This window comes from Cebus imitator, unplaced genomic scaffold, assembly GCF_001604975.1.
Source record: "Cebus imitator isolate Cc_AM_T3 unplaced genomic scaffold, Cebus_imitator-1.0 Scaffold15, whole genome shotgun sequence".
Taxonomy (NCBI): Eukaryota; Metazoa; Chordata; class Mammalia; order Primates; family Cebidae; genus Cebus; species Cebus imitator.
The window spans coordinates 3,720,622-3,742,778 of record NW_016107330.1 but is presented as its reverse complement, the minus strand read 5'-3'; the positions used below and the strand labels follow the sequence as shown (position 1 = coordinate 3,742,778).

Sequence of the window (22,157 nt, the reverse complement as noted above, 5' to 3'; positions counted from 1 at the left end):
GAGGAGGAGAAGAAAGGGGCAACAGGAGCAGATGCTTCAAAAAGTGCTAGGGACACAGAAATTAACAACTCACGAGAATGAAAGCTTATGCGGTCACCACATTCATGAGTTTTTAAAGAGAATCTGTTTCAGGCTCTGCAGTTGGACTTCCGGTGGTAGAGAGAGAAACTGAGACCCTTGGGAGGGTCTCAGGGGAGCCAGTGACATGCTTTCCTTCCAGCCACTCATCTCTTCCAGGGAAGGGGACTCCTGAACCCAGGCCATGGCTGGAAACACAGGTGTTGAGGAAAGCCATGCAAACCCAGGGATTCTTGCCTCTTCTGTGCATGGCCGCACCTCAGCACTCAGAACGGTGCCAGGTGCTGAGAGAGTCAAGACGTGATAAAGGAGCAGACCAGCAGCCACAGGACTGAGCTCTTCAGAGCTGCTGCTTCTGAAGCCCAGGAGGTGAAGAAGCGGCAGTGTGTAGTGGAACTCCTCCTCCAAATCCGAGCCAGAGAAAGGCGGGGTGTTGGTACAACTCAAGAACCCCTGGAGTATAGGAATCCTGATCATTCCAATGTTTTGGGGGAGGGAGGGGGAACACACTAGAAAGTTACTGACCTGGGTCACATTCACCTAGAGGGCAACTGGAGAGCTGCCTGGTGGCCTCAGGGGAACGTGCACCGTCTGCACTTTTCCAGGAAGGAAAAGAACAGTGGGGCTTGGAATCCTGGCAGCTCCTCAGGGGCCTGACTCCCTGTGGACAGTTGATACTCAGAACTTAAACAGCTCAGAACCGTCTGACCAAGGGATCAGGTCACCGCACTAGCTCACATCCCAAGGAGAACTCTCTTCAAAGGATTTTTACTATATGGGTCTCATTATTTTGGACCAAAGTTTTAGGTTCTTTAGAACTAGATGCACGAAGGAAGCAACCCATCAGCCACCCCTCCTCATCTTCCTCCTGAAGAGCTGGTGCTTTGTCCTCAAATGTAACCTATGGCTGAGCTTTCTCAGACGCCAGGGCCACCTCTAGCCACATCTGCCCCTCTAGAAGCAAGAGATGGCAGCTTCCCCTTGAACTTGTGTCAAACTGGCCCTGGCCCATCATTCCAATGCCCTCGAGAGTATCCTGGATTTTTAGGCAAAGGAAGAGACTTCTCTTTGTTCCGCCTATTGCCATGGCGCCTGGGTGTAAAGCAATAGCAGGCATGAGGCAAGAACATCCACGTGTCTGGGTTCAGTGGTATCCTTTCTCTGTGGACAGGAAAGAGGCAGGACACGAGCTGGCAGCTCGGTGGTGCCCTTCAGTGCCTCTACAAGGGGTACATTTCTGCCTGGTGCTTCGACAGTCAACCTGGTAACAAAAGATTATTCTTTATTTGGTGATAAGAAGGTCAAGCTGCCTTTTAATTAAGTGCTGCCAGTGTTAACATGAATTGGACTGATTGTCATAGTCCATCAACCCTTGGCAAACTGGTTTGTTTGGTCTGGACAGCAAACAGCATTCCACACTACTGGATTTTTTCTCCCAGATCCCCTGTGGCCCCACCCCCCACAAACCTTTTTAAAAATTACAATCTGTTCTGACGTCTCAAGTTACATTCTGTAAATAATAAGCAACACTGATGAAATGCAAAAAGCTGAAAATTTGTAAAGCAGAAAGATCTGCTGTATGTCCCACATCTGTGTCACATTAAACATGCACTCAACAGGCTTGCTGATTCCTGCCTAATTGGTACACAGGGTGACATGGGCCAGAAGGGCTCTTTTGCCACATGATATACCAGGGCCAAGGGCCACCAAGCGCAGGCAGGGAGGGCCAGGAACTGGCATCCTGAGGTGGAGATGCCAAGATCACTGTGCAGACACCCCTGGGCTGCCCACCCTGCCTGTTAGTTTGTGTGCATCGCAAGCTGGTGGGTCACTGCTTCGGTCAGGTCATGACGGAACAGCCACTCGGAGCCCTCTTCACAGTCCTCAAAGTTGCTGAAGCCGGGCCCATGTGGTTAAACTAAATAACATGTTTTAATGACAAAATGTCTCATTTGAAAGAGTTGGCTTCCCATACATTTAAATGACTACTAAAATAAAAATAGAATTGAAGTAAACCAGTTAAAGTCCATTTGGTTAAATGCTTAGAGGATACTAGAGATGAGAACTGCTATGCCATGCCAGGCAAAATTTGATCCATCGTTTTTTATCCCAAGCATTTTATACACACATAGACACACACATGTGTGTACACGTGCACATACACTCATATTCTCATTTAAGAAAAATTGGCAGAACATAAGAGAGGAACTGGCATGTTTTAAACTTGTGGCACCACGCTGAGTCCTTGAATGATTATATGGCTTCATATTGGAAAAAAAAAAAAAAGGATTTGGATTCAACAAAAAGAAGCATGTAACGCTCTGAGGATACTCTATAAAAAACTCTGTGTTATCAACACCTCCTCAACCAGCTCTTTCATCTGTACTTTCCCATCAATCTTAGGTCAGAAGACACCAGGATTGAGACTGCTGGGCCACCAGGGTCCACGCTATGTCTCTACAGCTGCACTGATTGAGTGCTGACTGTGTACTGGACACTCTAAGCCTCACAACATTCATATAAGGAAGTATCTTACTAGTATTTCATCTTTTTTACATACATATATATTTTACTGCACTTTAGGTTCTGGGGTACATGTGCAAAACATGCAGGATTATTGCATAGGTACATACATGGCAATGTGGTTTGCTGCTTCCATCCCTCCATCACCTATTTCTGGCATTTCTCCCCATGTTATCCCTCCCCAACCTCCCTACCCCACGCTGTCCCTCCCCTGTTCCTCCCACAACAGAACGCAGTGTGTGATGCTCCCCTCTCTATGCCCATGTGTTCTCATTTTCAACACCCATCTATGAGTGAGAACATGCGGTGTTTGATTTTCTGTTCTTGTGTCAGTTTGCTGAGAATGATGGTTTCCAGATTCATCCATGTCCCTACAAAGGACACAAACTCATCGTTTTTTATGGCTGCATAGTATTCCATGGTGTATATGTGCCATATTTTCCCTGTCCAGTCTATTGTCGATGGGCATTTGGGTTGGTTCCAGGTCTTTGCTATTGTAAACAGTGCCGCAGTGAACATATGTGTTCATGTGTCTTTATAGTAGAACGATTTATAATCCTCTGGGTATATACCCAGTAATGGGATTGCTGGGTCAAATGGAATTTCTATTTCTAGGTCTTTGAGGAATCGCCACACTGTCTTCCACAGTGGTTGAACTATTTACACTCCCACCAACAGTGTATAAGTGTTCCTATTTCTCCACATCCTCTCCAGCATCTGTTGTATCCAGATTTTTTAATGATCGTCATTCTAACTGGTGTGAGATGTTATTTCAATGTGGTTTTGACTGGCATTTCTCTAACGACCAGTGATGATGAGCATTTTTTCATATGTTTGTTGGCCTCATAAATGTCTTCTTTTGAAAACTGTCTGCTCATGTCCTTCATCCACTTTTGAATGGGTTTGTTTCTTTTTTTTTTCTTGTAAATCTGTTTTAGTTCTTTGTAGATTCTGGATATTAGCCCTTTGTCAGATGGGTAGATTGCAAAAAATTTTTCCCATTTGGTTAGTTGCCGGCTCACTCTAATGATTGTTTCTTTTGCTGTGCAGAAGCTCTGGAGTTTAATTAGATCCCATTTGTCTATTTTGGCTTTTGTTGCCAATGCTTTTGGTGTTTTAGTCATGAAGTCCTTGCCTATGCCTATGTCCTGAATGGTTTTGCCTAGGCTCTCTTCTAGGCTTTTTAAGGTGTTAGGCCTTATGTTTAAGTCTTTAATCCATCTGGATTTAATTTTAGTGTAAGATGTCAGAAAGGGGTCCAGTTTCTGCTTTCTGCACATGGCTAGCCAGTTTTCCCAACACCATTTATTAAACAGGGAATCCTTTCCCCATTGCTTGTTTTTGTCCGGTTTGTCAAAGATCAGTTGGTTGTAGATGTGTGGCTTTGCCTCTGAGGTCTCTGTTCTGTTCCATTGCTCTATATCTCTGTTTTGGTGCCAGTACCGTGCTGTTTTGATTACTATAGTCTTGTAGTATAGTTTGAAGTCAGGTAGCATGATGCCTCCAGCTTTGTTCTTTTTGTTTAGAATTGTCTTGGCCATGCGGGCTCTCTTTTGGTTCCATATGAAGTTTAAGGTGGTTTTTTCCAGTTCTGTGAAGAGGGTCATAGGCAGCTTGATGGGGATAGCGTTGAATCTATAATTCACTTTGGGCAGTATGGCCATTTTCACAATATTGATTCTTCCTAACTATGAGCATGGAATGTTTCTCCATCTGTTTGTGTCCTCTCTTATTTCCTTGAGCAGTGGTTTGTAGTTCTCCTTGAAGAGGTCCTTTACATCCTTTGTTAGTTGTATTCCTAGGTATTTTATTCTCTTTGTAGCAGCTGTGAATGGCAGTTTGTTCATGATTTGGCTCTCTTTAAGTCTGTTATTGGTGTATAGGAATGCCTGTGATTTCTGCACATTGATTTTGTATCCTGAGACTTTGCTGAAGTTGCTTATCAGTTTCAGGAGATTTGGGGCTGAGACGATGGGGTCTTCTAAATATATAATCATGTCGTCTGCGAATAGAGACAATTTGACTTCTTCATTTCCTAACTGAATACCCTTTAAGTTTCTTTTTCTTGCCTGATTGCTCTGGCTAGAACTTTCAGTACTACATTGAATAGGAGTGGTGAGAGAGGGCATCTTTGTCTAGTGCCAGATTTCAAAAAGAATGCTTCCAGTTTTTGCCCATTCAGTATGATATTGGCTGTGGGTCTGTCATAAATAGCTTTTATTATTTTGAGATATGTTCCATCAATACCTAGTTTATTGAGAGTTTTTGGCATAAAGCACTGTTGAATTTTGTCGAAGGCCTTCTCTGCATCTATTGAGATAATCATGTGGTTTTTGTCTTTGGTTCTGTTTATGTGGTGGATTTTGTTTATAGACTTGTGTATGTTGAACTAGCCTTGCATCCCTGGGATGAAGCCTACTTGATTGTGATGGATAAGCTTTTTGATGTGCTATTGCAATTGGTTTGCCAGTATTTTATTGAAGATTTTTGCATCTATGTTCATCATGGATATTGGCCTGAAGGTTTTTTTTTGTTCAGTCTCTGCCGGGTTTTCGTGTCAGGATGATGTTGGTCTCATAAAATGATTTGGGAAGGATTCCCTCTTTTTCGATTGTTTGGAATAGTTTCAGAGGGAGTGGTACCAACTCCTCTTTGTATGTCTGGTAGAATTCGGCTGTGAACTCATCTGGATCGGGACTTCTTTTGGTTCGTAGGCTATTAATTGCTGCCTTGACCTCAGCCCTTGCTATTGGTCTAGTCAGGGTTTTGACTTCTTCCTGGTTTAGGCTTGGGAGGGTGCAAGTGCTCAGGAATTTATACATTTCTTCCAGGTTTAATGGTTTGTGTGCATAGAGTTGTTTGTAGTAACCTCTGATGGTAGTCTGTATTGCCGTGGAATCGGTAGTGATATCCTCTTTATCATTTTTTATTGCATCTATTTGATTACTTTCTCTTTTCTTTTTTATTAAACTGTTTAGTGGTCTATTTTGTTGATCTTTTCAAAAAACCAGCTCCTGGATTTATTGATTTTTTGTAGGTTTTTTTTGTGTGTGTCTCTATCTTCTTCAGTTCTGCTCTGATCTTAGTTTTTTCTTGTCTTCTGCTAGCTTTTGAGTTTTTTTGATCTTGCTCCTCTAGCTCTTTCAATTTTGATGATAGGGTGTCGATTTTAGATCTTTCCTTGCTTCTCATGTGGGTATTTATTGCTATAAATTTTCCTCTAGACACTGCTTTAAATGTGTCCCCAGAGATTCTGGTACATTGTATCTTCATTTTCATTGGTTTCAAAGAACATCTTTATTTCTACCTTCATTTCATTGTTTATCCAGTCAACATTCAATATCCAGTTGTTCAGTTTCCATGAAGTTGTGCAGTTCTGAGTTAGTTTCTTAATCTCAAGTTCTACTTTGATTGCATTGTGCTCTGAAAGACTGTTATGATTTCCATTCTTTCACATTTTCTGAGGAGTGATTTACTTCCAATTACGTGGTAAATTTTAGAGTGGGTGTGATGTGGTGCTGAGAAGAATGTATACTCTGTGGATTTGGGGTGGAGAGTTCTGTAGATGTCTATTAGGTTTGCTTGGTCCAGATCTGAGTTCAAGTCCTGGATATCCTTGTTAATTTTCTGTCTCGTTGATCTAATATTGACAGTGGAGTGTTAAAGTCTCCCACTACTATTGTGTGGGAGTCTAAGTCTCTTTGTAGGTCGTTAAGAACTTGCTTTATGTATCTGGGTGCTCCTGTACTGGGTGCGTATATATTTAGGATCATTAGCTCTTCTTGTTGCATTGATCCTTTTACCATTATGTAATACCCTTCTTTGTCTCTTTTGATCTTTGTTGGTTTAGAGTCTATTTTATCAGAGGCTAGGATTGCAACTCCTGCTTTTTTTTTGCTCTCCATTTGCTTGGTAAATCTTCCTCTATCCCTTTATTTTGAGCCTATGTGTGTCCTTGCAGGTTTCCTGGATACAGCACACTGATGGTTTTTGACTTTTTATCCAATTTGCCAGTCTGTGTCTTTTGATTGCAGCATTTAACACATTTACATTTAAGGTTAATATTGCTATGTGTGAATTTGATCCTGCCACTTTGATGCTAGCTGGTTGTTTTGCCCATTAGTTGACGCAGTTTTTTCATTGTTTCAATGTTGTTTACCATTTGGTATATTTTTGGAGTGGCTGGTACGGGTTGTTCCTTTCCATGTCCAGTGCTTCTTTCAGGAGCTCCTGTAAGGCAGGCCTGGTGGTGACGAAATCTCTCAGCAATTGCTTGTTCATAAAGGATTTTATTTCTCCTTTGCTTATGAAGCTTAGTTTGGCTGGATATGAAATTCTGGGTTGAAAGTTCTTTTCTTTAAGGAAGTTGAATATTGGTCCCCACTCTCTTCTAGCTTGTAGTGTTTCTGCTGAGAGATCTGCTGTTAGTCTGATGGGCTTCCCTTTGTGGGTAACCCAACCTTTCTCTCTGGCTGCCCTTAGCGTTTTTTTCCTTCATTTCAACTCTGGTGAATCTGATTATGTGCCTTGGGGTTGCTATTCTTGAGGAATATCTTTGTGGTATTCTCTGTATTTCCTGGACTTGAATATTGGCCTGCCTTGCTAGGTTGGGGAAGTTCTCCTGAAGAGTGTTTTCCAGCTTGGATTCATTCTCTCCATCACATTCAGGTACGCCTATCAAATGTAGATGAGGTCTTTTCACATAATCCCATATTTCTTGGAGGCTTTGTTAATTTCTTTTCACTCTTTTTTCTCTAATCTTGCCTTCTCTTTTTATTTCATTGAGTTGATTTTCAATCTCTGATATCCTTTCTTCTGCTTGGTCAATTCAGGTATTGAAACTTGTGTATGCTTTGTGAAGTTCTTGTGTTGTGTTTTTCAGCTCCATTAAGTCATTTATATTCTTCTCTAAGCTGTTTATTCTCCTTAGCATTTCATCAAACCTTTTTTCAAGGTTCTTTCTTTCTTTGCATTGGGTTAGAACATGCTCTTTTCGTTCAGAAAAGTTTGTTATTACCCACCTTCTGAAGCCTGTTTCTGTCAATTCATCAGACTCATTCTCCATTCAGCTTTGGTCCTTTGCTGCTGATGAGTTGTGATCCTTTGGAGGAGGAGAGGCATTCAGGTTTTGGGTGTTTTCATCCTTTTTGCGCTGGTTTCTTCCCATTTTTGTGGATTTATCTACCTGTTGTCTTTGTAGTTGGTGACTTTCGGATGGGGTCTCTGAGTGGATGTCCTTTTTGTTGATGATGAAGTTATTTATTTGTTTTTTAGTTTTCCTTCTAACAGTCAGGCCCCTCTGCTGTAGGACTGCTGGAGGTCCACTCCAGACCCTGCTTGCCTGGGGATCACCTGTGGTGGCTGCAGAAGAATAAGGGTTTCTGCTAGTTTCTTCTTCTGTTATCTTTGTCCCAGAAGGATACGCTCCAGATGTCAGCTTGAGCTCTCCTTTATGAAGTAACTCTTTGGATCTACGGGGGTCAGGGAGCTGCTTGAGGAGACAGTCTGTCCCTTATAGGAGCTCAAGTGCTGAGCTGTGAGCTCCATTGTTCCATTCAGAGCCGCTGCGCAGGTACGTTTAAGTCTGCTGCAGTGGAACTCACAACTGCCTTTTTTCCCAGGTGCTCTTTCCTGGGAAGGTGGGGCTTTATTTTTAAGTTCCTAACATGCTGCTGCCTTTTTTCAGAGCTACCCTGCTCAGCAAGGAGGTAGCCTCGTCACAGACTGCCAGCAGAGGCATTGCTGAGCTGCCGTGGGCTCTGCCCAGCTGCTGTGTGAACTTCCTTGTGGTTTTGTTTATAGAGGTATAGTTAGAACTGCCTTGGTAATGACAGTCTGCCTCAGTAATGATGGACTGCCTGGGTAACAGCAGACTACCCTCGGTAGTGGCGGACGCCCCAACAGAGCCGGACCATCCTGGGTCCAGCTGCGTTTGCTGTGAAACTCTCAATCCAGAGTGTTAGACTGCTGGTCTTTGTGGGGGTGGGACCCGCTGAGCCACAGCACCTGGCTCCCTGTTTCAGCCCCCTTTTTTTCAGTTGAATGGGCGGCTCTGTCTCCCAGGTGTTCCAGGTGCCAGTTGAAATGGTGATCCAGATTTGTGTGTTTTTGTGCAGAGACCAGCTGTGCTGGCTGAACAGCCGTGCTGGAAACTCGTGGCACTTTTCAGCCTGGGAATCTCCTGGTCTGTGGGCAGTAATAACTCGTTTGGAGATTCGGTGTTCACTTACCTTCTGCATTGTTCTCCCTGGGAACTGCACTCCAGAGCTGTTCCTATTTGGCCATCTTGGATCCGCCTCATAGTATTTCATCTTATGGATGAGTGAGCTATGCCTAGTAAAGCCAAACTAGATCTTAGGTCTTTCTGATTCTCTTGGACTCAGTAAACTTACTGAATGGCCTGATTTTGATGAAAACCACTTTAATATGTACTCTGAGTCCATTACCACGTGAGGCATCTGGACATCCTTGAGGAATACCAAAAAAGGCAATAACAACAAACTCGCAATCCAATTGGGAGGATAAGATCTACATCCTTGAAGTGACTCTGTAGGAAACCTAGCCCATGTACATGTATAAATAATGAAAGAGTGAAGGAGGTAAGTGGGAGTGCTGGGGAGGTCTGGCATTCTTTGCTACAGAGGGCAGGACAGGCTTCCTGGGAAGGTCTGGCCCAAGCAGGGTCCTACCTCAAGGCAGAGCAGGACTTTTACTAATACAAGGATATACGGCATCAGTACTAATTGGTCACGTTTTACAATAGGAACTGGTGGAAAGAAACACTAAGAAATAGGAGGAAACAAAAATAAAAGCCATTTAATAGGCCACACCACATATAATCCAAAAACATCTGGCTGACGCCTCATTCTTAATGCTAAAGCAATTCCTAAAGAACTGTAGGCACAGTGATGGTCTTTCGTAAAGTCATGATGCAGATTCTAGCTTACAGAAACGGAATTCACCAAGAGACTGATATAGACTTCATCAATACCTGGAAGAAAGACATGTACTTACATGGATGACAAACTGGCTAACATGGATGACAAACAGACAATTGTTGGAAGGGTTAGACCAACAATTGATAAGAAATTTTAAAAAACACACACCAAAAAGACAAACTCCGACCTTAACGGGTTTAAAAGGGACTGAAGCAAAGAATATGCGATGTAATTCACAAAAGAAGAAATCCAAATGACCAACTGAAATACGAAAAGATGTTTCAATGCTTCTAATTATCAAAGAAATCCAAGTAGTAACACAGATACTCACTCTTTCAGATTGGCAAAGACTTAAAAGAGGAACAATGTCTGGTTCTGAGTATAGTTTCTGGCGCACTGCAGCTACTTCATAAAATTCTTGACTGAATTCTGAATGAATGAACAGCCAGAGCTGGTACAAGGTTGGAGAAGTAAGACCTCTCACACACTGTGGGTGGGAGTACAAATTGTTTCCACTCCCCAGAAGGCAATTTACAATGTGTTTCAAAGCAGAAAATATATATATCCTTAAATCCAGCAATCATATTTTTAGGACTTTAGCCTAAGAACAGAATTATACAAGAATGATGGGATATATGTAAAGAATGCTTATAATAGCAAAAATAACAAACATCCATCAATGGGGGACAGTTAAGTACCTATGGTATATTTGTAATATATTATATGAAATGTTAAAAATGCTTTTTGAAATGGAAAGATGTTCTAGAGCCATTGTAGAATGAAAAAGATTAGACATCAGCATATGTGCTCCCATTCATGTCAAATCATATATATGTACACACTTGTGTATATACACATATGTATGCATAGAGATGTCTGGTATGGTCACCATTATTAATCTTTTAGTGCTTATCAATGCCCAGGGAGACAGAGTCCTTTTTATTTTCTTCTTTGAAGTGGGAATAATAGTATCCATCACATTTGTTTTGTAAAGATTAAAGAGATACTTAATGCAAGGTCTCTGGAGCAGTGTCCACACACTCTAAGAGCTCATATATTGTATGTATTTTCAGAACAGTTTACATTTGTACATTTTAAAACTTTCACAAACTATTTTTTTAAAAAGATGATTTAGAGAGCAGTCAGGCACAAATGCCAAAATGTCTAACATGCATTTAAAATCAAAGCATGAAAAGTACAAATCTCTATCATCATATGCTGCATACAGCACAGGCTGGGTGCAGACTAGGAAGGAAGGCGTCAGAATGGCCAGGCTTAGTCAGGAATGGCTTTCTTCTGGATAAGAGGAGGCTGGGTAGAGTTTCTCAAGAGTAAAGGGCCATGAGTTGACCCTACTATCTATGCCTTTTCTCCCAAGATTGGGAGGCAAAGCCCTGTACTATCCTAGCTGGTAGTGAAGAGGGCTGTGAATGTTTCTTTGTTAGCCCAAGGGTCATCTGCAGGACTCCTTCCTAGCCTGCCTGACTTACATGGTCTCCTGCATGGTCTTGCTTTCTGACCCTGAACAGCAGGAGGGTGGGCTTCTCTTGCTTGCAGTAATCAGCCAGCTTGGAGCAGCATGGTCTAACTGAGGAGAAGGAAGTGCTGGCCAGACCCAAATGGACCCAGGTGCTCAGCACTCTCCCTTAAGTGCCATAAGGCAAGACACAATTTGCAGGTAGTGGTGCTCGATGAATGGGCCAAAGCAAAAGCCCTCTGCCTCCCTGCTTGCCTGAAATTCCCTTCCAGCCAATAGAGGGAGAGAGAACATCTGGAACTGGTTTTGAGGCTCCCCAGCTGCAGAGCCACTAGAGTGAAGGGGTTTACAGACTGTCCTTTCTGATTCTCATCAGGGTGAAGTACAGCCTAGAAGACAAGCTGGTTCAGAGACCAAATCAACTTTGCTTTGAAATGTTCTCCTTTCCCCACCCCCCTTGAAAGTAGAATTAATGATCCAGGTGGTGGGAAATCAAACAATGAAAGAGAATGACTTGGGGTCACCTCAGGTGCATTTCTGTGCCTTCATAAAAATCAGATATACCCCTTGGGTCAGAGTTGACACCAAACCTTCAGAGCACTTGTCCTTCTAGGAAACAAGAACCAACAAGATGAATCCATTTGAGCTCCTGGACTGAGGGGCTTGCCTGTACAGGCCTGGAAATCAATGAGTACATAAAATGTGTTAGAACTTGTTGGGAGCCAGTGGGGAAAGAGGCTAGACCCTTTTAGGTTGGGGGGAGGCGTTGGGCATGGTGGGGAAAGATCAATTTAGTGACAGTCACGGCTCACACTCCACTGTGTGCTTTTTCTACTTGGCCCCATTGGGCACTGGGATGCAGACTTGCAGGCAGGATGAACCGGTCAGCAGCAGGCCCCAGGACCTTGCCTGAGCCTCATCATGCCTCTGGGAAAAGCAGGTGCAGTCAGCAGTCAGCCTGTGCAGAGGAACAGCACCACTTCCTATCATGCTTCACCAGTAACACAAAGCCTGTGTTCTAGACTTTCCTCCAAACTGAGGGTTTGTTTCTCCTTCTGGACTGGGGGCAAATGGTAAATAGAGAAGGCGTCGGAGTGTCTTCCAAAGATCACGTTCCTTGGGGTGGAGAGAAGCAAGCGGGTCTGGGCACACTTGAAGTTGACAAAGGAGAGTGAGTCACACAAAAGGCAGGAAATGAGTCTTCAGTTACTGCTCTTCATTACTCCCTTTCCAAAGGATTGCTCAGATCCAAGAGGCTGAGGCCAGATTTCCTTCTGCATGTTACATAAAGCATTGGGAACCTTCTAGTTAGTACCCTCTTTGTCTTGAGATTTTTGCAGATAAGAATTTCCATAAATCACAGTCAATCATATGGCTACCTCATGGCATTTTCAGTCACTGTTAAACAGAACCAAAAAATTTCAAAAGAGCAGCAGAACTGGCTGGGCGTGGTGGCTCACACCTGTAATCCCAGCACTTTGGGGGGCCAGGGCGGGTGGATCACCCGAGGTCAGGAGTTCGAGACTAGCCTGGATAACATGGTGAAAACCTGTTTCTGCTAAAAATACAAAAAAATTAGCCGGGCATGGTGGCGCGCACCTGTAATCCCAGGAGAACTGCTTGAACCCGGGAGGCGGAGGTTGCAGTGAGCCGAGATTGCACCATTGCACTCCAGCTAGGGCAGCAAGAGAGAAACTCTGACTCTCACACACACACAAATAAAAGCCGCAGAATTTCTTTAAATAATTTAACCTTAAATACATGATGAGGAGAACCCTCAAATAGGTACTCCATTAAAAGTCAGCCAGTACCAACGTTTGCTAAACTTCAGGATTAGCCATCACATAATAGAGTCCAGATCGTAAGTTAGCTCCATCCTGGGACTCACTACCAGGGCCAATTTCTAGGTTTTTAAAACACTTTGACCATGAAAGCATACAGAATCCAACAATTTCTGGGCTGGCCAGCCATTTAGTCTCTTCTCCTATGTCTAGGAAGCTTGTGTCCAGGATCTGTGGCACCAAAATAAACAAGTTCTCCCTGGCTTCCAAAAGGAGATGGCTATGACATACTGAGTGTATGCTCCTGGGACAATCTACTGTGGAGGCTTCCTGTACTGTGTACCAGCTGGATTTCCCAGGTTGTTGCCTGGTGAAGATGGTCTTGGCTGGATGGCAGAGCAAAGATGGGTTGGAGTGGAGAAGTGTCACTGCTATTTTGTGACAAGCTGGCACATTCTGAACTTAGAAGGCTGAGGTAGTTCATCATCTGGAGAGTGGAAGGAGTACACAGGGGAGGACTGGGGACAGCACAGCTCCTGGGCACAAAGCTTAGTGACATGGTTCTCCAGGCACTGGCACTAAAAGGCCAGGGTCTCTTCATGCTCAGGCACACTGCTGTTTGGCCCAAAGAAGCCCCTGAACAAGAGCCCTTCCAAGCTTTCCAGCTACGGTATATACCTCACGCTGTCTCTCTGTTAAGCTGGTGGGCTGAGAGAATTCAATACATACCCCTCATTCACACTGTGAGGTCCAAAGTTTATAGTACCTTCCCTCCAAGTGAACCAGGGCCTTTGCACAATATCTTCTTATATATCTTCTATAACCACAATATGGTTATAGGCAGATATTCAACTCCTACCCTTCACGTCCAAGGATCAAAAGGAAGTAGGCCTCATACTTGGTCAGATGCTTTGGATTAAAATCATGAGGTCTTTTGATGCAAGGGACCAAAAGAGGACCTAGAAGCAGCACAGACATTGGGAGTATGTACACTGTGTTCAGTTGGCCTGGGTTCGCATTCTGGTTCCCTTTCTTACTACACCTTTGAGGTCTTGGATCGTGTGCCCCAACTTTCCCATCTGTACAATGGGGAAAATATAGCACCCACTTCATCGGGTGGTTGTGAGGACTGAATACTAATGACAGTGATACTGTGCAAGCTAGTCAATGTTTTGGATCCATTTCTGCAGCACTGTCATCCCGAGCAGGTGCTGCCTAAGAGCACTGCCCATTGCAGACAAGCAGCAATCTGAAAGTGACAGACATAGATGTCTTCCTGGACACCACGGGCAAAGCATAGGCAGGTCTCGAGTTTGGCCAAAAAACGTGACCGGCTAATGGACAAGACTAAATTACCCTCCACCCACTTTCTTCCTTATGTCCTCTGAACACAGGCAGCCCTCTCTTTCTGACTACACTTACACTAAGTCCTTGTTTGCCTGCCCGTTTCCTCAATGCAGTGCCCACTGTAAGAACCCAGGCCACTCCAGGCCTTGCTGTGACAATATGCCTATTCCCACATGCCCTCCCTGGTGAAGGGACAGAGTTCCCATGGGGCCACTGGCCTCGGACAGTGAGAACTCTAGGCTCACAGGTCACCCCATGGGGCGGCCTTCTGCCCACTGTGTTTTAGCAGCTGGGCTTAGCTGTAGAAGGCCAACACGCAAGGCTATTAACAGCTTTCGAGGTGATGGGGAAGGAAAATGGCATCATCCCGAGCTTGACAAGAGCGCTCCGTGGCCCGCATCCGACCCACCTCTGCCACCGTTGCGGCCTCCTTGGAGACGGGCAGGTTTCCTGTGGTGTCAGCCCCATTTCCTCCAGCAACATTATACTGCAAACAGAGAGCTACTCTGAAGAAAGCACTAGGGTGTCCCGTTTCTGGCTGGGGGGAGGGAGGCAGACTGCTTTGCTTCTCCAGAGAGAAATATCATCGTGCCTTGACCTTCTCTAGACAGTGTTCCTTCCCTCTCCCCAGTCCTGAAAAGCTGTTTGAAGAAAAGAAACGTGCAGGCTTTCCTTTATGACCTCAGATGGGCAAGTTCTGAATGGCATCTGGGTCTATTACATGCAGTGTGAGAGGGTTAAACAGGACAGCCTCGACTCTTTATAAACTTTTGCCCTGTGGATATGCACTCATTGGCGGCAGTACAAGACTCGAGCTGTATTACACGCCTTAACGATATGGTTCAACTGTCGGTCAGGCTTGGGCCTGGCACTGGGCCAGACCGCAATCAATGGGACACAGAACCTCCCCCTTTCAGATCATCACGAAGGCTCATATTATCTCCTTTTCGTCGTGCTGGTTAAATTTATGGAGCAGAACCCTGAAGCCGCATTCCTTGGCCTGGGCCGGCCCACGCGGCCCTCCCTCCCTTTGTTCGGTACTGTAAGCGAGCCGTGCTTCGGAGGACTGCAGGGTTGTTAGTTCAGGCACTGACTGTTTGCTCATGACTGAAGTGAAGAGAGTTCAGTAGAAGGGCAAAAGGACAGCCCAAGTGTAAAACCCCATCCCAGCAGGCCCTGGGCCCCTATATATAGGCCCCGAGCTGCTCCTGAATGTCACATTTCACTTTGTTCTCACAAAAGCAAAATCTTTAGTCTGATCCCTGACGAACCTTCCATAAAACAGCTGCTGAGTCCTCCTACAGCACACCCCCACTTGAACTCATGGATTTTCTGGGGTGCCATGGGAGGCAAGCTTGCCCTTAATACAACCACACTAAAAGGAGACAGATTTCTAGAGCCATCTGCTAGTCCTCCCAGGTTCCATAGGAGACGGGATACCAACCCTGGCTACTAGCTAGTCTTATTTTTAATACGGAAAACACACACACACACAAATTATTTTTTTGGCCTTTGGCTATAAGGGAGGGACACGGGAGTACTGTATGTGAATGTGTGTGTGTGTATGCATGGGAGGGAGGTGTTTTTAGGGGATTTGGTCTTATGGAATCAGACAGGAGAAGGTCCCAAGCATTAGACCACTGAATCTATCCATGTGTTCTCATTAATACTCTGATTAGCATCCAAAGTGTCAAACAAGCAGCTCACATGGGCAGGACTTCATTTTAGTTTAGTTTAGCCCAAGAGGAGAGCTCTCCTGGAATGTTCTAGAGTGGCACATTTACAGCTCACTACAGAGGATGCCACTGGAGGGCTGGAAAGGCAGCTCAGCCCGGAGGTGAAGCCAGGCTCTAAAAGTGATTAATTGTGAGTCTATGGTTTGTCACATAAGACTGTTGTGTATCTCAGTGGGCCTACCTGTAAAATGAGACTACTGGGTTGAATTTTGGAAGTCTGAAATGATTACCAGAACTCTTCTAACGAAGGCCCAAGCAAAATAGAGAAAGAAAGAGCAGGACGAACATAGAGAAAACAACAACAAAAACAAAACCAAAGATATGATAAGAGGAGCAGGTGGGAAAAATGGCCTCTGAGGGGTGAGCCACTGCTGACTTGATACGTGTTTTTCTGGCCAGTTTTGGCTTCACCCATCTTGACACAATACTAAGAGTCAGGCCCAAGCTTGTTAAAAATAAAAACAGAAGGCTTTGCCGCCCCGCGTCTAGCTAGCCCAGCGTCCACTGCGCCTTGATCAAGGCTTCAACAGACCACATCAAAATGCCATCTCAAATGGGACATGCCATGGAAACCATGATGTTTACATTTCACAAATTTGCTGGGGATAAAGGCTACTTAACATAGGAGGACCTGAGAGTACTCATGGAAAAGGAGTTCCCTGGGTTTTTAGAAAATCAAAAAGACCCTCTGGCTGTGGACAAAATAATGAAGGACCTGGACCAGTGCAGAGACGGCAAAGTGGGCTTCCAGAGCTTCTTTTCCCTAATTGTGGGCCTCACCATTGCATGCAATGACTATTTTGTAGTACACATGAAGCAGAAGGGAAAGAACTAGGCAGAAACGAGCAATTCCCCCGGCCCTGATAAGAGTTGTCCCAAAGGGTGAGTCACTTAAGGAATCTGCCCCACACCTTACCCCATATAAGGATTTCATGAGCAGATCAGGACCCTTAGCAAGTGTACAAATAAAATCTAACTCCCATTTGACGAGAAGAGAAAGAAAAGTTAAATGCCAGACAAGCTTTTGATTTTTGTATTGTTTACATCCCCTTGCCCTCAATAAATAAGTTCTTTTTTAGTTCTGGGGGGAAAAAAAAAAAAAAAAAAAAAAAAAACCAACAGAAACCCCATACTAGCAACTATATGCCCACAGGGACTTTCCAATTCTGGGGAGAAACAGACTTCTTTGGTGGGGGTCTAGGGAAGCCAGTGGTCTGTTTCAAATTAGACCCTGGTTCTATCTGAAGGTGAAAAGTCATGCTTCCTTATTCAAAGTAAGCCATGTATTTCTGAATAGAAACCATAAATATATTCTGGCATTTTCCCCACGAGGTTTCCTTGTCTACTATGCTGATGTGTGGAGATGGTAAGTGAATTTACCATTCCAAATCTTAAAGCCCCTTTTGGTGGTGGGTGGGGTACATGGGAGGTGCCGCGGATCACAGAAAACCATCTCTTGTTATATCCCTCTTGTCTATGGTAATGCTTTTGTATACTATTTGTTCTGGTTTGTTTAAAATGTGGTGTCGGCCGGGCGCGGTGGCTCACGCTTGTAATCCAAGCACTTTGGAGGCCAAGGCGGGCGGATCACCTGAGGTCGAGAGTTCAAGACCAGCCTGACCAACATGGTGAAACCCCGTCTTAAAAATAAATAAATAAATAAATAAATAAAATGAAATAAAATAAAATGTGGTGTTACAGAGAACCACGTAAGCTGGGAAACAAGAGGCAAGAAAGAGAGAGGTAGGCTAATTTAGGACATTTTCAAGAAAATTGTGTAATCCAGTCAATCTGTCTCCAGTTATTCATGTACATGTTCGGGGTTCAATTAAGTCTTTAGTCATAACATCTCACATCTCCCAGGACAATCTACAAAGCACTTGCATTCACATTATCACGCAGGTTACAGTCATACACATAAATGAATCCAGTCTCCATTAGGCATACAGTGTGTAACACGAGGACTCCTGAAGGCCTACTTTGGCCCATCACGAGCCCAGATGCATCAAGAGTCTCTGATATATTGAAATTTGGAAAGCTGGACCTACCCTTGAGAATGAGACTTTATTATGGGCCAAGACAGACTTTGAGAACTTATAAACTCAATGCCCCTGCTTCCTGTGGACTTTTTCTATCTCAGGATCACTTTTATGGCAATATTCCAGGAACATGCAATTATAAGTAAACAAATTGGCCAAACTCTGAAAATGCAGGAACACAAGTTGCTTACAAATGAGATGCAGAAGCCAGGACGAAGGGAGTTGCCATAGCAGACTCGCTGGTGTGCATGCTTCTCTCCTGTACGTTCTGTGGTTTGCCTGCTCCATGAGCTACGTGACACTGCTATTTACTCTAGCACTGTGGCCAAGGCTAAGAAGTACTCATCTAATACGGGCTGGGGAACTAAAAGGAAATGTGTTTTGGAATTTGCTTTTTCACACCCACACACCATTCTTGTACAAAATGCCTCTGTCAAGGTTGTTTTTTTTTTTTAAACATTGATTTCCTGGCCATCAGCTAAAAGAAACTGAACATTCAAGTACCTCCACGATGACTGAGCATGCGGGAAGTGGTCGATTTACAACAGGTTCCCTGGACGTTTTATTTTATGTATGCTGTCCTGACACACTCCACCCATGTGGCCAAGCCTGCTATGTATGTCTGGGGCCACTTTGTAGTTTTCCCAGAGGTGAAATCAGAGGGAGGGCTGAAGTGGTGACAAGGCCAACTTGGCTACAGACTCAGTCCCTTGGGGGGATGAGATGTAACAACTAAAATGGTGCTAAATCCAGCTGGGGCTTAGATTAGGGCCACAACTTGCTGAAGAATACTTTAGGTACACTACAGCTGCAGATTAACCTAGTGCTTTTTTATTTTTAGAATACATTGTCGGGCTGTCATATATCCTGCATGGGCTTTTTCTTCGTTCTAATATCCAGCTTCCTCCCTGATGGTAGACCCAGCCCTAGGAAGGGAGCTTCCTCTGTGCCAGTCCTCCAGGAAGCTATACCACTAGTTATTCACCTCAGCCATGCAGGCATGACCAGGGCAAGGATGACCCTCTCCCCTTTTGCATGGGGGAGAATGACCTGAGCGGGAGACATAAAGCTGTCTACACAAGGTCAAGAAGCACAGTAGCGTGAGGGCTGGAATCGGGGCTCTGCTCTCATGATTTGCAATCCTGTTCTCCTGCCAAGGGGCCAAGCTGCTTCAAATACCCAAAGGGAACATCCAATAGGTTATTTTGATCATAGAGAGTTGAGTCAAGAAGGAACTGATCCTACACTGACAGAGTAAATGAATGTGAACTGCTGCCACTTCAGCACAATACATCAGGATGATGCTCCATGCTACTTTGTCAGCTCTACCTCTGCCTTTTGGGAAAAAGAATAAAATCCCATGAATTTCTCTAAAACTTAAGAAAAAATCTGCATTAGTATATTAGGCTTTAATAGAGTTTTAAAAAATCTGTCACCACAGTGCGTTGTACTTATCATAAGTTGTAAGAAGAGCCCAAGTCGCAAATGAATTGCCTGGCCTGAAGGCTGTTCCCCCAAGAGCCACCTCCCTTGCCGAAATGATACCCGGAATTTCCTAGGAGGCTCAAAAGGCAACAGGTAAATCTTGGGAAGTAGGACAAACGGGAGGATGAAGTTTGGAATGAGTGAGAAAAAGATCATTTATAATCTAGAGAATGTTCATTTTCAAAGGCCCAAGGCATTACGATAATCCACAGCTATCTATATCATATTTTCATTATGCAGAAATCATGAAATAAAAGGTGCATGATGAAAGCAATGTTTTAAAGAGCCCATCATACTTAGCTAGAAATGAAAGAAATAGTTTTTCGTCTTAAATGCTTAGCCCTGAACTTTTTTTTTTTTTTAAACAGGCATAGGGGACCCCGACTACATAATAATATTATTGTGAGATTGTCCTGGCGGGAGTCAGACAGATTAGCCCTCAACAGTTCCAAGAGCCCCACTGAAAAGGAATCTGATTCTACAATTTAAAACCCTTAAATAATACTGAACAGTGGACTGTCATGCGTCTGCAAAATATAACCATTTTTGAAGGATGCTTTCCAAAGCACGTAATGCTTTTAAAGCTGTTTATCAGAAGAGCTGGATGAGCCATGGTGGCCCGAAACAGTTTGTCAGCTGTTACAGGGTCGCATGCCCCATCCTAATTTCCTTAGGCACTCCATCATTCTTGGTTGTCCTAGTCTCGGCAGACAACAGATGCCAATGTTTGGAGACATTCGCTACATAACTTTTACCCGACAAACCTGGCTCCAGGACAGATTTCCATGTCATGTGGGGCTTTTGGCTGAACTCTGCTCGAACCCAGAGGCATATCATTTACAGCAGACACTAACAATAGTTTGGGATCACCTGCTCTTCACAAGTGGGTTCAGAGCAAGTTCGTGGCCTCTGCACACCTTTTCCAGTGGGGTTCCCATACTCAAAGGCTCAGAGCCCAGGAGAGTCCCTCCACCCCACAATTCAACCAGGTTTGGAGGCCTGAGTTTAAGTGTTCATTTTGCGTGAAGAAAGAGAATGGGAAGAACAAAAACCCAGCAAAGCATATGAACTAGGAGTCCTAGCACTCTAGCAAGTGGTCAGCAATAATTTGGGGACAAGGTTGAGTTTACGTAAGAGCTATGGACACAATCCCTGTTTCACTTTCACACAACATTCCAAATTCAGGGGAGAATATTGACACCAAACACCATTTCTTGAGCCCTATCTGCATGGCACATGCCAGGCTGAGTGCTTTATATGCATGATATAATTTAATCCATGTAACCACCCACCGAGGTAGGTATATGACTCAAAGGAATCTCATCTCAGAGAGAATAAGAGGGGAAGAACTTGCTCCAGGCCACAGCCAAGGAGCAGCCCAATGACTCAAACCCAGGGCCATGCGACTCCGCAGCAGGCCCGTTTGCCATTGCACTGCAGATGTAGGAACCAAACAGTGCCGCGGATCCCCTTCTTGCTTTCTGCAAATGCGTGGTTTCTTTTCACACCAACTGCCACATTGCTCCTTCCTATTTTTTCAGAACTGGGGAAGAACCTGTGATTGTATGTTCTTTCCACATCTTTTTCTGAAACAAGCGCTTCTCTTTGAAGAAAGACCTCTTGCCCTTAGAGTGTCGAGATAAGAAAAACTTTCAGCAACTTCCCTTGGAAACTACAAAATACCCATCAGCACCCAGGATCTAAGTACAGTCGCTCCCCAGCTGCTGGGCCCCTCTGAATAGCTTTTATGGTTCAGTGAGGGGTGGTGACAGGGCCGTGTCACTACCGTAGGGTGTGCTATTTCTTTCATGTTCCTGGGATCTGACAAGAGCCTTCCACAACCTGTTTCTTTACAACACACAGAATGAGAGATTAAAGAGCAATACCAGGCTCTAAGCAGGCGCTGGGACTGGCAACGGCTTCTTACCAGATGTATTCTCAATGTTTCAAGGAAGGAAGAGCCACAGACTGCCCGAGCAGACGCTGTGCAAAAGCTGCTGTGGTGACTAAATGAGGTAATACACAGAGCCAGGGCTGGACGGATATGGGTTTCACAGAACCACACTAATTCAGAGCCTCTAGTTGGAGGTAAAGGGGAAAGAACACCAAGAAAGGATACATAAACGAGTGAAAAGTCTGAATTACAGGACTTCTGATTAAACATGACAGATCTAGTCCAGGAACCCCGCTAAAGGGAGAGCAAAGGGATACAAATGGCACAAATCCAAAAGGATCAAGGGAAGGTGCCAACAATATTTTAGAAGTTGAAAAGCAGATGGACACGTAATGCTAAAATGTAGGCCTGAGGGGGTGGAAGCCACAAGGCAGGAAGCTAATTAGGACGGTAGTGCCCACTGCATTTCAGAGAGATGGAGGCAGCAAACAGCTCTGAAGGCCTGGGGCATAAAGGAGAAACAGGTAGGCCTGGAGCGAGGTGAAAACAGGAAGATTAGTTAAAAGGTTGTATGGGAAGCAGTTAGAGCTGCAGGTCGCCTCTCTCATCCCCGTTCAGCTTGCTCCTCTCAACAAGAGCCCAGAGTCGCCGGGCGCGGTGGCTCAAGCCTGTAATCCCAGCACTGTGGGAGGCCGAGGCGGGTGGATCACGAGGTCAAGAGATCGAGACCATCCTGGTCAACATGGTGAAACCCCGTCTCTACTAAAAACTACAAAAAAAATTAGCTGGGCATGGTGGCGCGTGCCTGTAATCCCAGCGACTCAGGATGCTGGGGCAGGAGAATTGCCTGAACCCAGGA

At 44.5% G+C, this 22,157-nt stretch overlaps 1 protein-coding gene and 1 pseudogene across 1 annotated transcript in view; one reads left to right on the top strand and one right to left on the bottom strand.

Moving 5' to 3' along the window:
* VPS13D (vacuolar protein sorting 13 homolog D) overlaps nt 1-22,157 on the bottom strand; it is a 301,395-nt gene that overhangs the window by 24,559 nt on the left and 254,679 nt on the right. The window lies entirely within an intron of this gene.
* LOC108286608 lies at nt 16,354-16,897 on the top strand (annotated as a pseudogene).